The following is a 13,499-nucleotide window of genomic DNA, read 5'->3' as shown; positions in this document are numbered from 1 at the left end:
CTCAGTCGGTATAGCGTTTGACACCCCCCGTTGTGGCCAGAGTGATCGTGGGCCCAAAACCTAGCGCCGCCGCGCCAATGGTACTTTTTCTGGTGATGTCATTTCCGTGACAGATATGACGTTGGTGAGGTTTGTGTACCCCGGCATAAAACACTTTCGTGTTAAAAACAATTACAGTGTGACTGAAGGACGAGAGGCGGCGTGGGGGGGGGAGGTGCCAAAAAAACTGCCCTCAGTTTCACAAGTGAATCCTGCAGTCACGTTCTATCACAAGCTGCCACCTATGTCTGAAAAACCATGCACTCCTCCATCTAATGATGACAATGGTTTAATGCAGGGGTCATTAAACAGGCTGAACATTTTTAGGTGGAGGGTTGAGTTGCATGAAGCCAACACGGCGGAGTGCCGGACAACACATTGGGTGGAGGGAATATTTGGCAATAATTGGCGATAATCTGGCTAAGTGTGAACATGGGACACAATGCCAACTGGACGCAATCAATTCTCTTTTTTTGTCTCCCGGCTAACCCCATTTGAGGTCAAAACTGGTGTGTCGGCCCTCAAATAGGAAGTGACAGAGGGAGGGGTGGCGGTTCTGACGATGTGCTGGAAGCCGCATAATACTGTCCAGGGGGCCGCAGGTTGCCGACCCCTGGTTTAACGCAAAGTTTTCTTGTGAGGGTTTCCTTGGTTGTCGTCTGGGTTTGAGCTTTGACTCGCAGACTGTTTGTTCCTGACTAATTGAGCTTTTAATTTGACCTTCATGTAGCTTGGTCTTTTGATCGCAGCAGCGGCTTTCACTTTCATCGTTTGCCATTCGATTTCGCACAAAAAAAGTTTCGTGTTCAACCCTCGTCGACGTTAGACGGGGGGCCGGATGATTTTACTGTTTAATTTTGCATGTCCATGCACCCCTCTCCAAATCCTAACTGCTTCCAGCATGTCGGAAATGCGTCTGTGCTGGAGGACTCAGGCTGATGCACCTCTATTTGAGGCAACTAGTTGCTTGTTTTTGGCTTCTTTACAAAGCATTACAGGGTTTGCGTTCAGGCACTCGGCAAAGAACACTTACGCATTGAAAAACACAGGCTGACGTTAACACTCTGTCACATTTTTTAGCGCCTTGGCCATCTATTGGAGCGAGCCTTTATTCCACACAGGTGGTAAAATGTGGAAAGGAGGAGGCAGGGTTTGTAGCTTGGGCTGTTGGGTGGTTGAATTACGTTGGCTTTCGATAAAATGGCCACTACAAATGTGGTATTTCCGCTTCAGCTCTCAGGCTCCCATGCTGTCACTCATGGAAACATAAGGCACAAAACTCACTGTTACAGTAAGAAAGTGTAAACTGCCGCGACGCCTTCACGGCCACAGGGTAATTGAACTCGTACGTAAGTGGTTTTCTCTTCAAAGCACACGTATCAACGTATCCCATGGCCTGTGTGGAAACCGTAGTTATTGAAACCAGTGAAAATAATTTGAACCGGTAGAAATGAATTTAATACTAATAGTTTTATTCGTACTCAAATCTGGGGGGGATGCTATACGTACAGTGCTGCAAAAAGTGCTGATTTTAATAAGGCCCACAACCAATTTTAGAAGCGTCCGACGAGTTTATGTAGCCATTAGTGCATCTATGAACTCAACAAATCTGCCTAGACTTCATTTCACTGCACATATCCGCTCACGACACCAGCGTTTTTCGCCACCTGGGCCTCGTAACGCTCAAGCGGCCCTCGTGCTTTAAAAAGAGATTCCCCGCATGCCACCTGACCCAGTAAAGCGCCTGCTCAAAGTGTTATGTCCGCGTCACAAATCAGATAATGCGTAATCTGTGTGCAAACGGAAACTTGGGAGTGTTCAATTAAAAGAGAACTCCCATACTGCAACGTCGGAGTGTAATGGGGAGACTGAAATACAATCATGGCACAGTTGCGTCAATGTTGTGAGATACTAATGTTTGCCTGGAATTGAAGAGGGCAACCCTGCCATATTTACACCCAGTGCCTCTAAATTCTATTTGGGCGCATTCCGTTTTGTGCTATCCGAGGCCCGCTGCTGGCATTTAACAAAATTCTTCATTTATGTTTCCGGGTATCATTAGTTTCATGGCAACAAAGGTTGATCTCCATGGCAAGGAAGAGCTGCTGTTGGCTTTGGCCATTGCATGGCTGCGTAATACGATGGCGTAGTCCTTAGGGCAGGCCAGGAACATTTTACTCGCCTTAAGCTCCTCTTTTCATTAACAAGTTCACATCAGCCACCCAGAAACGAGGAAGCACTTGGCCATTTTGGTTGCAGTTACGCTAGTTGAAGAGCCAACTTGGCTGTATCGTAGGTTGCAGCAGAAGATCGGCAAAACTAGTTTAAAGACCTCTATTCCATTCCCATTCCATTCCTCCAAGTGTGGTCGGCATTCCATTCCCATTCTATTCCAAGGTCGTGAAAAATGTGAATGAATCCGGGGTCATTCCGATTCCCGAGTGGTAATAACTCCACAACACTGCCCGCTACCGCAGTTCGGCGTATGGTGACATACTTTGTTTGTGCTCTAGTAGTTATCTAATACCTGTGCTACACGAGCATTTGGAAGGACATTTCAGTCGAATGACCTTCGAAATTTCAAATGTCATTCGAACTGGAAGGAGTTCTGTCGATCTACACGACCATTCTCAAAGACAGTTGAAAGCTTCCACATTTGCCCGCCATGTTTTGGTGTCGGCACTGCTGCCATGTTTCATTCTTGGGGAAAATGTAATTTTAAAGTTAAAATGGGCAGAAAAGCAATTATTAGAGATCAAATTGATAACTATCTACAAGCGCGCACAAAACATGCACAAGGCAGCCAGTTTCTTTTTGTCTTTTCGCACCGCCGGTGTTGAAAGTACCAAGTTACCTCGTCATCGTAGAGCGAGTGACAGAGAACGAAAAGAAGTGAACAAGTGAAAAATTATGAAGATCTTGCACTTCAAACACAAAGGTTTATTTGTAAATAATTGTTTTTGTTATTACGGCTTGCAGAAACTGAGCCCGAGGGTACGACTGTTCGTGTTTCAAAGGCCTTTGAGACTCTCAAAGGTCAGTTGTCGTGCTCCTTTGACTCAAATGTCATTTTAACCAAATGCCTTTGAAAAACGTCATGTAGCAGCTCGAAGGTGTCATTTGAGTCAAATGACATTTGACTCGAAGGCCTTCGAAACGCTCGTGTAGCACGGGTATAATAAGACATATACAGGCATATACATATACAGGTAAGACATATAGACGGCATTCGTTGAAAAGTTTAGCGGTCAATTTCTTCGCTTAGCAACACTGCAAACGGCCACAGACACGGCGCAGCCTGGGCCACTGCGGCCGCACGCCGAAGAAAAAACAGACACCGGCGTGCGTCACCTGCTCCGTTCCAATCTGATTCTAAACTGTGGCGCCAACAGAGATGTTATTAATTGCACTCATCGTGAAGTCGACACAATACTTTGTGTTCGGCAAAGAGTTCGTAACGTGAAACACAGTCATATGTTTCACAGTCGTGCTTAGCACGGACAAGTGCCGCCATCCCGTGGAGCCCGACGTGACGAGTGACGGCGCACTGTGGCCTTCGCGATCGGCTACCGGCGGCACGCCGCCGGCAGCAAATCGCGGAAGCCACGGGCCATGCCACGGGCGCACTCACACGGTTGCATGGAGGAGAAGAGGGGTGCCTGATCTGCGGGCCGTGCGCGCAACATCGCCTAGCAACAGACGCTTGGCCACAGATATGGCGGCGCACACTTGGTTGCCTGCATACATTCCACGCCATTGAATACCGAGGATACATATAGACATATACAGGTGTCAGGAGTTAAGGTGCGAAGACGGTGGAGACGACGGAGAAGAAGAGACAAAGAAGCGAGAAATTTCTGGAAGCTGGTGGAGAAAAGAAGTGGAACAAGGAGAAGGAAGACGAAGAGCAGGTGGACGGGGAGATCGTGGTTCGAGGCGACCGAAGGAGGTGGGACGTGAGGTCTGGGAACCCGCAAGGCACCAGCGGCACTGCCCCGTTGGCCTCCTCAAGCAGTCGACGTGGGTGCCCCTGGGCAACAGCGGCTCCGCTCCGCTGGCCTCAGCACCGGATTTCACGGGCACACGCACCAGCGGCTTCGTCCCACTGACATATACAGACATATACAGGCGCCTGTATATGTCTTACCTTGTTTTCTTCGTCCACGTATAGTTTGCGCCATTTTTTTCTTCTTTAGACATTCTTCAAAGAATACACCACCTACCATAGTGAACCCGAGCTGAATCTGAATGACATTGTCATATTGTTTTGAGCTCTTAGCGAACTTCTGCTGCTTAGTGGGCCGCGTAAATGCCTTGCACGGTAACTTGCTTTTGCAGAAGGGTAACGGCATTTGTTATGCTGCAGCGTTCTCATTGGGCTGTTACAAGTGCAGCTGGCGCAACTAAGGAAATTTTGTTGAGTGCTCTTCAAAGTGAGTTCGTGGTGCTGTCGTCTGATGCAGCGTTTTCTCTGACGACGTGAGCGAGAAAGCACAGCAGAGAACTAATTGCCTATAGTATTCCCGTGAGTGACAACACTCGTTTCAAGGACACTTCTAATTGTCGCTATTTTATGTACTTTTGTCTGACTTGGAGGCTCAAGCGAGGTTGTGCTTTGTTTCAATTTTAAGGAATCAGTTTGTACATTGTGGGTCTTTTTGTAACGTGTATCAGTTGTACCACATTAAACTGTGAACATTACACCATGCGGTTCGCCCACTGCGGTACTTCAGCGGCTATGGTGTGAGCAATCTTCGGATGCTGTATCAACAGCTTTGCAGGCCTAGGAGCAGTTGACAAGTCTGTGAAAGCTGTTTGAAAAATGCACAAGCACATTGAAATCATACGGCCAACTGTTTATATGTTGCCATGTGGCTATCTCTATCTAAGGAAGGTATTTCATTGGGTACGTTCCAAAATTGGGTCTCTTAGACCTGAAGCTGAGGCGGTATTAATTATGCAAGTTTAAAACAACTTCAACTTCCTGTTCTCTTGCTAACTAATTATAAATAATACTAATTGAACAATTATTGGAACATGAAATGTAAAAACTGTTTCCCTTATTGCATGGTTTAAACATTGAGCTTTAGCCTGCAAAAGAAATTACCTTTCAAGCTGCACTGCGTGCTGGGGCGTACCTCTCGTGAATTTCGTATTGCTGTGATATCGCTTACCCTATCAGGAAGAAGTGGGGAGTTCTGGAGAAATTATTTTGTCAAAATCAGGCCTATACAGCTTTTATTTTATAAGTACCTGTTACCTACAAGTACAGACTTTTTGGAGGAAAAATTGCAAACCAAGTGAGAAGTGATACCTAAAAAAAAAATGCTTTTCTTAGGCAATTTTTTGGTTTCAAGGACGCATGTGCCCACTTAAAACATTTATAACTATCTGTGGACACAAATACCAACATTATAGGTACTTTTGCAATACAGTCTACTCCCGTTACAACGGACCCTCTTAATCCGGAAGAAAACGTCCGCTGTAGCCGAAGTATGTAGTATCCGACGGGCACCTAGAAAAGGCCTATCGCATGCAGTCCAGTGTCTAAAGACGCATGATAAGCCGAGCAAATAAAGCAAGAATATAACTAGAAGCAACTATTAACCAGCTACAAAAAATAAGTCGTGGCCATCAGAATTAGCTAGGCTCATTTTAAATTCCTTCGTGACGAGGCAGAATTCCCCGAAACCGTTCGTCAAACAAATCGGATCGCTGTCTGACGTTCCCACAAGGCAGCTGCTACATTTTTTATGATTTTAGTCTCCTCATTGAAACAGCTGATACAAAATCATCTGATGACAGACAGCTGTGAAATCAAAAGTTAGACTGGTTGGACCGCGCACAGCCACCGGCATATTGCACATAATGGATGGGAACCAACCCCCCTCTTGAGGCATTTCTTACCTTTTTCACCTAACAGAACGGTAATGGTACATGCGTGGGAATAATAAAGACCGAAATTCACTGAGCCCGAGTTCTTTATTACATAAAAAAAACTGTTACGAGGGCAGACTCGACTGATCCACTTTGCGCATTCGATAGCGCTGTTCAACCTCACCGTAGTCGCGTTTATCAGCAGCGGCCTTGTTCTTGACGGTCACACGGACCGTCTGCTTAGGCAGGCCTGTACACTTCTGGCGATGTCGGCCTGTTTTTCCGCCTGTTCGACAGCGTTAAATATGCTTAATTTATCCGACAGTGAAATCAGCTACCCTGCCGCTCATGCCGCTGGTCGCCATGGAGGAAGGAAGGCTCTCTGAGTAATGGTGCAATAAGAGAATTTGTGCACAATTATGCAAGCAAAATCAGCTTTCAATAGAAGTTTTTCGCTGTAGTTCTTGATAACGAGGTTCGTGATGTAGTGTTCGTGGTAACGAGGTTTAACTCTACTGGAGGGGCCATGAAGATAAAACAACTTCACTCAGTATCTCACAAGGCTCCATTCCAGCCTCAAAATCCAAAAAACACAAGTAATATCACAGAACTTTCAAATTTCATGTTACAGTGATGTCATATAGTCAGGAGTGATGTAATATGGGCCGGCAGGAAATATAGCTATCACCGTTTAAACTGCACGGTAGCATTCAAGTGATATACGATAAAAGGGAACTAGAGGCCCCACTATACAATCTCCCAGCGAGTCATTTTTCTTGGCTGTCGGTGGTTGCCAATCACAAACAAGATTCTGTGATGTCATAGCGACATCAGCGGAAAGTTGCTGGGGTGTCGCCGCTGCTTGATCAGTGCTTGACGTGATCCGAACAGTGAATACTCTCTCTTAGCATCTCCCATTACTCCCAGTTTCAAAAATGCACAGGGAGGGTTGTTTCAGCAAGCTCGGATTTGTTACATTGTCCATCGTGTTACAACGGAAAATAGCTAGCTAAAAGTGCTTGAAAATTATTTTCTTCACTACGATTACACTTTGAGCAGCTGGCGCCTTGTCTGTGTCTACGTGTTTCTTCTGGTCCCCGTTGTTTAGCGCCTCAAATTTATTCAGTATGTTCAACCAACTAGCCCTGATCAAGCTTTTGCGATCGGCCGCCAGCGACAAGAGGCTTTCCCGCAAGGCACCGGTGACATGCGGTGGAACACCTGTCATGTATACAGTCAAACCCGGTTATAGCGAACTGTAATATGCACCGCGATTGGTTCGATATATCCAATAGTTCGATATAGTTGAATCCGTCTATAACGAATTTTCTTGTTACGAGTTCGCAATACGCGGGACCCCCCCGTGCCATTCCCACGTAGAGAAACAAACGCATGAATTATGCCATTACCTTACGCAAAACAATCCATTTATTGTGTGCCCTAAAGCTACTTTCCGCTGTAACTGCCTATTTCAAAAAAGAGCGGTGATTTTTTTCACTTTCGTTTTGGCGGAGACGTTGTTTGCACCAGTTCATTTCCGTATCCTTTAATATCGAAGTAATATTGGCAGAACACATCTACTGGCGAAAGCGTTTCATTAACCTAGCTTCATTAAAGTACGAAGAGACTGAGGATGTCCCTTGTGACATTTTCTTTCAGCAGCACCAACAGCCATGACATCAGTGACTCTGTCTGTGCCTGAGGGGCTCACAGTGACGGCGAAGTCGTCGATGAGACTCAGAAAATCTTCAAAGGACACTCCTTTAGGCACAACATCTAGAACGTTGGCGAGCTCTTCGCGCAGTTCGCCGATGATGCCGTCTTGGTCCGGAATCGCTGACTGGGTGTGCTCCATCGTGAATCCCGTGCGTCGGAAATAGTTACGGAAGGTGTCAGGCGTCACGTCGCTCCATGCGGGGCTCAACATCTCAATCGCGGCCAATCAGCATTTCAATCACCGCTCCGAGACCGTGCATTTCGGTGGCAATTCTATGCGCGCCGAGTTCGATATATCCGATGTGAACTTCGTTATAAGGAATTTGCTTCGCATGCATTTTCTTTAACGGACTTGATTTTGTTCGATATATAGCATAATTCGCTCTATCCGGGTTCGTTATAATCGGGTTTGACTGTAGTGGCCAACTTTGCCTCGTGGTTAGAGGTTTCTGGCCAAATGATGCGCAAAGGTCGAACCTTTGGTGATTTCTTTTTATACGCTAGTACAGAGGGTGAATTTATCTCGCTTGTCGCTCCAAGACACCGAGATAAAGCTTGCTTCTTTATTCTTAAATAACATATCCTATAACCACCCTAATGGGGGTGTTATACATGAATAAACACAGAAAGTCAGAAGCACGACGTAATAATAGCAGGGAAAAAATGCGCCTCTTCGCAAAGAAGTCGTCTGCTGCGACATTCGTCAAGTTAGTTTCCACAGTGTGCAGATTTGTTATTGCAGACTTGTGCCAATATTTGTCCCAGCTCTGCTGGTGTGCTTATCATTGGCGTGAAGTGTCCATCGTGGAACCCATACTTTAAGGGGTCATGAAGACAAAATACAAGTTTTGTTGAGGACAAAGACTGTTTTGTTCCAATAATAGTGGTGCCGAATTCATCGCGAACTTTGAACAAATACCGGAAATTGTCTCGGAGTCAACCCTGCTTAATCACTTTAAAGTGATTAAGCAGTGTTGACTCCCTAGCCAATTTCCGGTGATGTCTCCACGACGTCACAGAATCTGGTTTTTACATAACCAGGCGATTATATATATATATATATATATATATATATATATATATATATATATAGCGAATCAGAATAGGAAATGAGGGGCTCGTAGAAATAACACAGAAATAAGGGTTGGCAGTCAAGAAAACCTCGGAAGGCAAAGGGGAGGTTGTGGTGGGTCATAGAAACAGATGAATTTTTTAAATCAGAAAGAAAGTGGTAAAAAAATGCCCGCCGGGTGGGATCCGAACCCACGACCTCCAGAATACCGGTCTGGTGCGATACGCGGGACACCCCCCGCCTCCATCCCCGCATGCGGAAGCCAACACAATAAAGTATGCTGTTACCATACAGAAGACAATCCATCTACTGCAAGGAATACTGCCACTGCCTATTTCGGTATTCCGGAGGTCGTGGGTTTGGATCCCACCCGGCGGGCATTTTTTTTTCACCACTTTCTTTCTGACTCAGAAAATTCATCTGTTTCTATGACCCACCTCAACCTCCCCTTTGCTTTCCGAGGTTTTCTTGACTGCCAACCGTTATATATATATATATATATATATATATATATATATATATATATATATATATATATATATATATATATATATAGTGGAGCTTCTAGTTCCGTTTCATCATATCACTGGAATGCTAACATGCAGTTACGGTCAAACCCGATTTTAACGAGCCCGTATAAACTGAATTGAAAAACAAATCGTACGAAAATACACTTGAAACATGTTCCTTATAACAAAGTTCGTATTGGATATATCGAGCTCGGCGAACCCAGAATTGTCGCAGAAGTGCATGGTCTCACGCCGGAGAGTGAGATGTTGATTGGCCGCGTTTGAGACGTTGAGCCTCACATCAAGCGACGCGACGCCCGAAAGTTTCCGTAGCTGTTTTCGAGGTGCGCCAGTCGCAATGCAAGCCGGCCAGTCAGCGAGTCCGGACCAAGGCGGCAGCATGGGTGAACTGTGAAAAGAGCTCGCCATGTTCCCGATGCTGTGTCGAAAGGAGTGTCCTTCGGGGATTTCTTGCGTGTCGTCGACAACGAGCTCGTTGCCGTCATTGTGAGCTTCTCCCACGCAGCCACCGTTGCCGATGTCACGGCAGCTGGGGCTGAAGCAACGAAGAGGCGGAGGATGTCGCGAGTGAAAGTCGCCTGGCTCTCATAAAAGCACTTTTGGCAGTCGATGTGCTCCGCCAACGTTGCTTCGATATTGAAGGACAAGGACTCGAATACTGTGCTAGTTGACACCGTCAAAATGGTAGTGAAAACAAAAATCGCCCCTTTTTTTTTTTGCGAAATAGGAAGTGGCAGTATTCCTTGCAGTAAATGGATTGTCTTCTGTATGGTAACAGCAGACTTTATTGTGTTAGACACTGGATTGCACGCGTCGGAGCATTTCCTAAATCCGACTGAAACCCCGGGCGCTCGCAAACCGTCCGTGCGAACGAAACCAAACGGGTTGTCAGAGAATCGTTAAGTGAACCACGGCCACTCGATGGAAACAAGGTTGTTTTCATCGAGCGGCCGTGGGTGAACACACGGTCCGCTGCAGCGAAAGGAGCAGCGGACCGTGTCACATCACGAGCGCGACATCCGCAAGTCGGCTTCTCCGCACCTTCCGCTGCGCGACCACCTGTACACGTAGGCGCTTAAGGTCCCTAAAATTACTAAGGTACCGCCAACTGCTCCGTCCTTCTCCACTGCCCTCCTCTTTTTTCTTTCCGCTCACCCGTGGCGCCGCGGTCCTTTTAACTCCGCGGCGGTGCCGCCATTTTTGTTGGCTGCTTCAGAGCAGACGCCCTCGCAACGCTTCGGGCCACTTGCTGCAGTTCTTCGTGCAGTTTGCTCGTTTTCGCGTCGCAATCGCTCTTTGGTAGCATTTATAGGAATTCTAGAGCTCCGTTGTACCAGAGTCCTTCAATGCTTTACTGGTCACGAAACTGCTCCGTAACTCAATGGGAGAGCTTCATATGCTACGTTTGGCCGCCGCGCGGCGCCGCCACCATCTCACTGAGGTCACTCCTCGGGCGGCGTTGCGCTGGCTCGAACGGCGGAGACGCGGCGACTTGTGTTTGTTTTGTGCGGGAAAAAAAAATAACGTGCATCTCGCGCTGTTGTGATGCGACTTAAGTAGTGCAACGACGACGCGGAACACGTGTTGCGTCCCGGGATGTCGTTCCTTGTACAACGATACAACAGAAAATGTTTCCTTGTTCTGTTGACCAAGCGACAGGGAGCTGCGTGAGAAATGGAGGCGCGCCATTCCAAGGCAAGAAACGGGAGATTTTAATGAAAAAAGCAATGTACCCTTTTGAGAGCATCCTGGACCTAGAATTGTACAAGGCTAACTAAAAGCCGGATTTTTGTCAGATCAGTCAGGTAGCAGCGGTGCTTCATTACCTGTTTGCAATATTGTATTACCTTGCGCTCGGGCTCGCGTATAAAAAAAAGCTTTGGGACGACCTTGTGCTTTTACTTTTCATATTTCCGCGAATTATTCCTTAGGGTTCGTTTTGTTTGTTTTGTAACCGCGCGTAGCCGCTTCCGGTTTTCTTCTCTGGTGTTTCAACCGGAGCGCCCGTTTGCTCTTTTTGTCGTACATACGTCCCGTCGGGCAGTATTGTTCGTATGGAAAGGGTGTCACCTTGTCGCTAACTTGATCTTTTGCTTCTTCGAAAGTTCTCGATCCTATTTCCATGGATCTGAATATAACGTTCCGAGAGTAATGCATGCATATATCAAACGCTGCGCAACTCACTTTATCGAAGTTCATCTGTGCACGTCACACTGCGGACTGCTTCTTCGACGTTTGTGTTTCATTCTAGTCTTTTGTAGAGCAGGTCCTCAGGAGCTCGCTTTAATAAACTTCGTTCAGAAAAGCTTTGCGTCGTTCTTGGCTACGTGGCATTCCTTCGTGTGCTGCACATCGCAGCGCGAAAAAATAATTTTTTCTACGCTGGACCACGCTCTTTTGTCTAACTTCGTAATATTGAAATTTTTTTGTTGCGTGTGATAAAATCAGTTTTATTGTTCTTTTTTCGCTTCCTTTTTTTTTTTTTTTTGCAACGATTGCGAAGCGTGGAAGCGGAAAGACACACTGTGCGACATATATCTCTTCGTGTTTTGATCCTTCGCGTTTCTGCAGCGTTTTTAAATGTTCTCAAGTATGTACCCATTCATCAAAACGACAATACTATTGGCCTATCTCTTTTAGCGTTCTGTGCATTCTAGAGCAATCAACGGATTCATTAAGCGTAGCCTGAACGACGCGTATTTTGTTTCTTTCATTTTTTTATTGTATTATCGATAGGCTCGCAATAGTCCGTGTCTACGGCGCTACCGTATGTGTGGTATTTACAACTTTTGCTTTGAGAAAAGAATTAATACAGATTTAAAAATCCGTAAACACGGCGGCGCAGCGCTTGTGCCAGATGACGCAGAAGCCGTTGCCGTTCGCGGCCGAACTCTACGGTAATTTACTTCGAAAAATAAAACCCCATTGAAGGCAAGTGATATACACAATGACTGGACTATTCATCGCTAACTACTAGGAAAAAAAGCACACTTAATCAGCGCGCAGACACCGAAATCAACGACCGTTTGCACGCCAAGAGCTGGCCAATATGCCGCGCGCGCGGAGGCAGGATGCCCTTCGTGCGGCGGTGGCTCCTGTAGTGGCGCCCGCGGTCCCTATATAAAACGAGTGTCGAAGTTTCGTGACCAGGGGCCCTGTTCTCGACTGCACAAATTGCCGGCATTTCGCCCATGTTTTTCTGCGTAAGCACGACGTAAGCAATGGACGCTGTACGCAGCTTCCTTGCTTCCCTTGCGTCTCCATTGGCTACGGCTCTTGTCACACTCCTGGATTTTTGTCTCGCCCTTCCTTGCTGAATGGCGGTAGCTACTGTAACTCGCGCTCCCTCACCGTTAAAACTGCAGGAAATTCGAAATAAGGCAACAATATTTCAGTGGAATGCTTGTGGACTCCAGCAGCGTCTGTCTGATTTCCGCCGTTTCGTGCAAAAGCATCACTTCCCGGTGATCGCCATCTCGGAGTCGCGATTATCCAAAGATATTCGTCTCTCGGGCTACACGGTCTTACGATCGTCAACTGGAGTGGCGTTAACAAGGGTCCTCCTAGCTTTGCGTAATGACCTGGCCATCATAGAACATAGCATTCCACCCGATGCGTCAAACGAATATGTGGCAGCTACAGTGCGAGGCGGCGGCTTGTCCTTCACTATTATTGCTGCCTATATACCCCCTCGTGTCGCACTGGACCTACATCGACTTGAAGGCATTATTAATGCTACCCCAGCACCCCACATTCTGACGGGGGATTTTAACGCCCACCACCCGTCATGGGGAGGAAGAAAAGTGACAGCTAAAGGGCGGCGGCTTTTGGACTGTGCTCAACGGTACGACATGTTTGTACTCAACACTGGAGAACCAACGTTTTTCCGTGGAACCGTGTCAAGCGCCCTTGACGTCACCATTGTGTCATCGCAGCTACTAGCTGGAACGAGTTGGATATCTGACATTGAAACGCACGGCAGCGATCACGTCCCGGTTTACGTCACTGTTGATGGCTTACAGGGTAGTCGTTCTCAACGGACACGGCGTTGCTCTGACTGGACGTCTTTCCAAACCACAGTAGAGGAGAAAGTGGACTGTTTGTCATCTTATGACGACTTAGTACAAACACTTTTATCGGCCAGGTCTGCCTGCACTAAGTATTTGAGGGTACAGGAAAGGTATACTACCGCCGATGCAGAGTATGAAAGACTTCGTGCAGTGCGTCGGAGAGCCGAAAGAAGAGCGCGCCGGACGCAATCACCG

This window comes from Haemaphysalis longicornis, unplaced genomic scaffold (genome assembly GCF_048455015.1).
Source record: "Haemaphysalis longicornis isolate Haplotype H1 unplaced genomic scaffold, Haemaphysalis longicornis Haplotype H1 scaffold_12, whole genome shotgun sequence".
In the NCBI taxonomy this organism is placed as follows: Eukaryota; Metazoa; Arthropoda; class Arachnida; order Ixodida; family Ixodidae; genus Haemaphysalis; species Haemaphysalis longicornis.
This window is presented reverse-complemented; position numbering follows the sequence as displayed.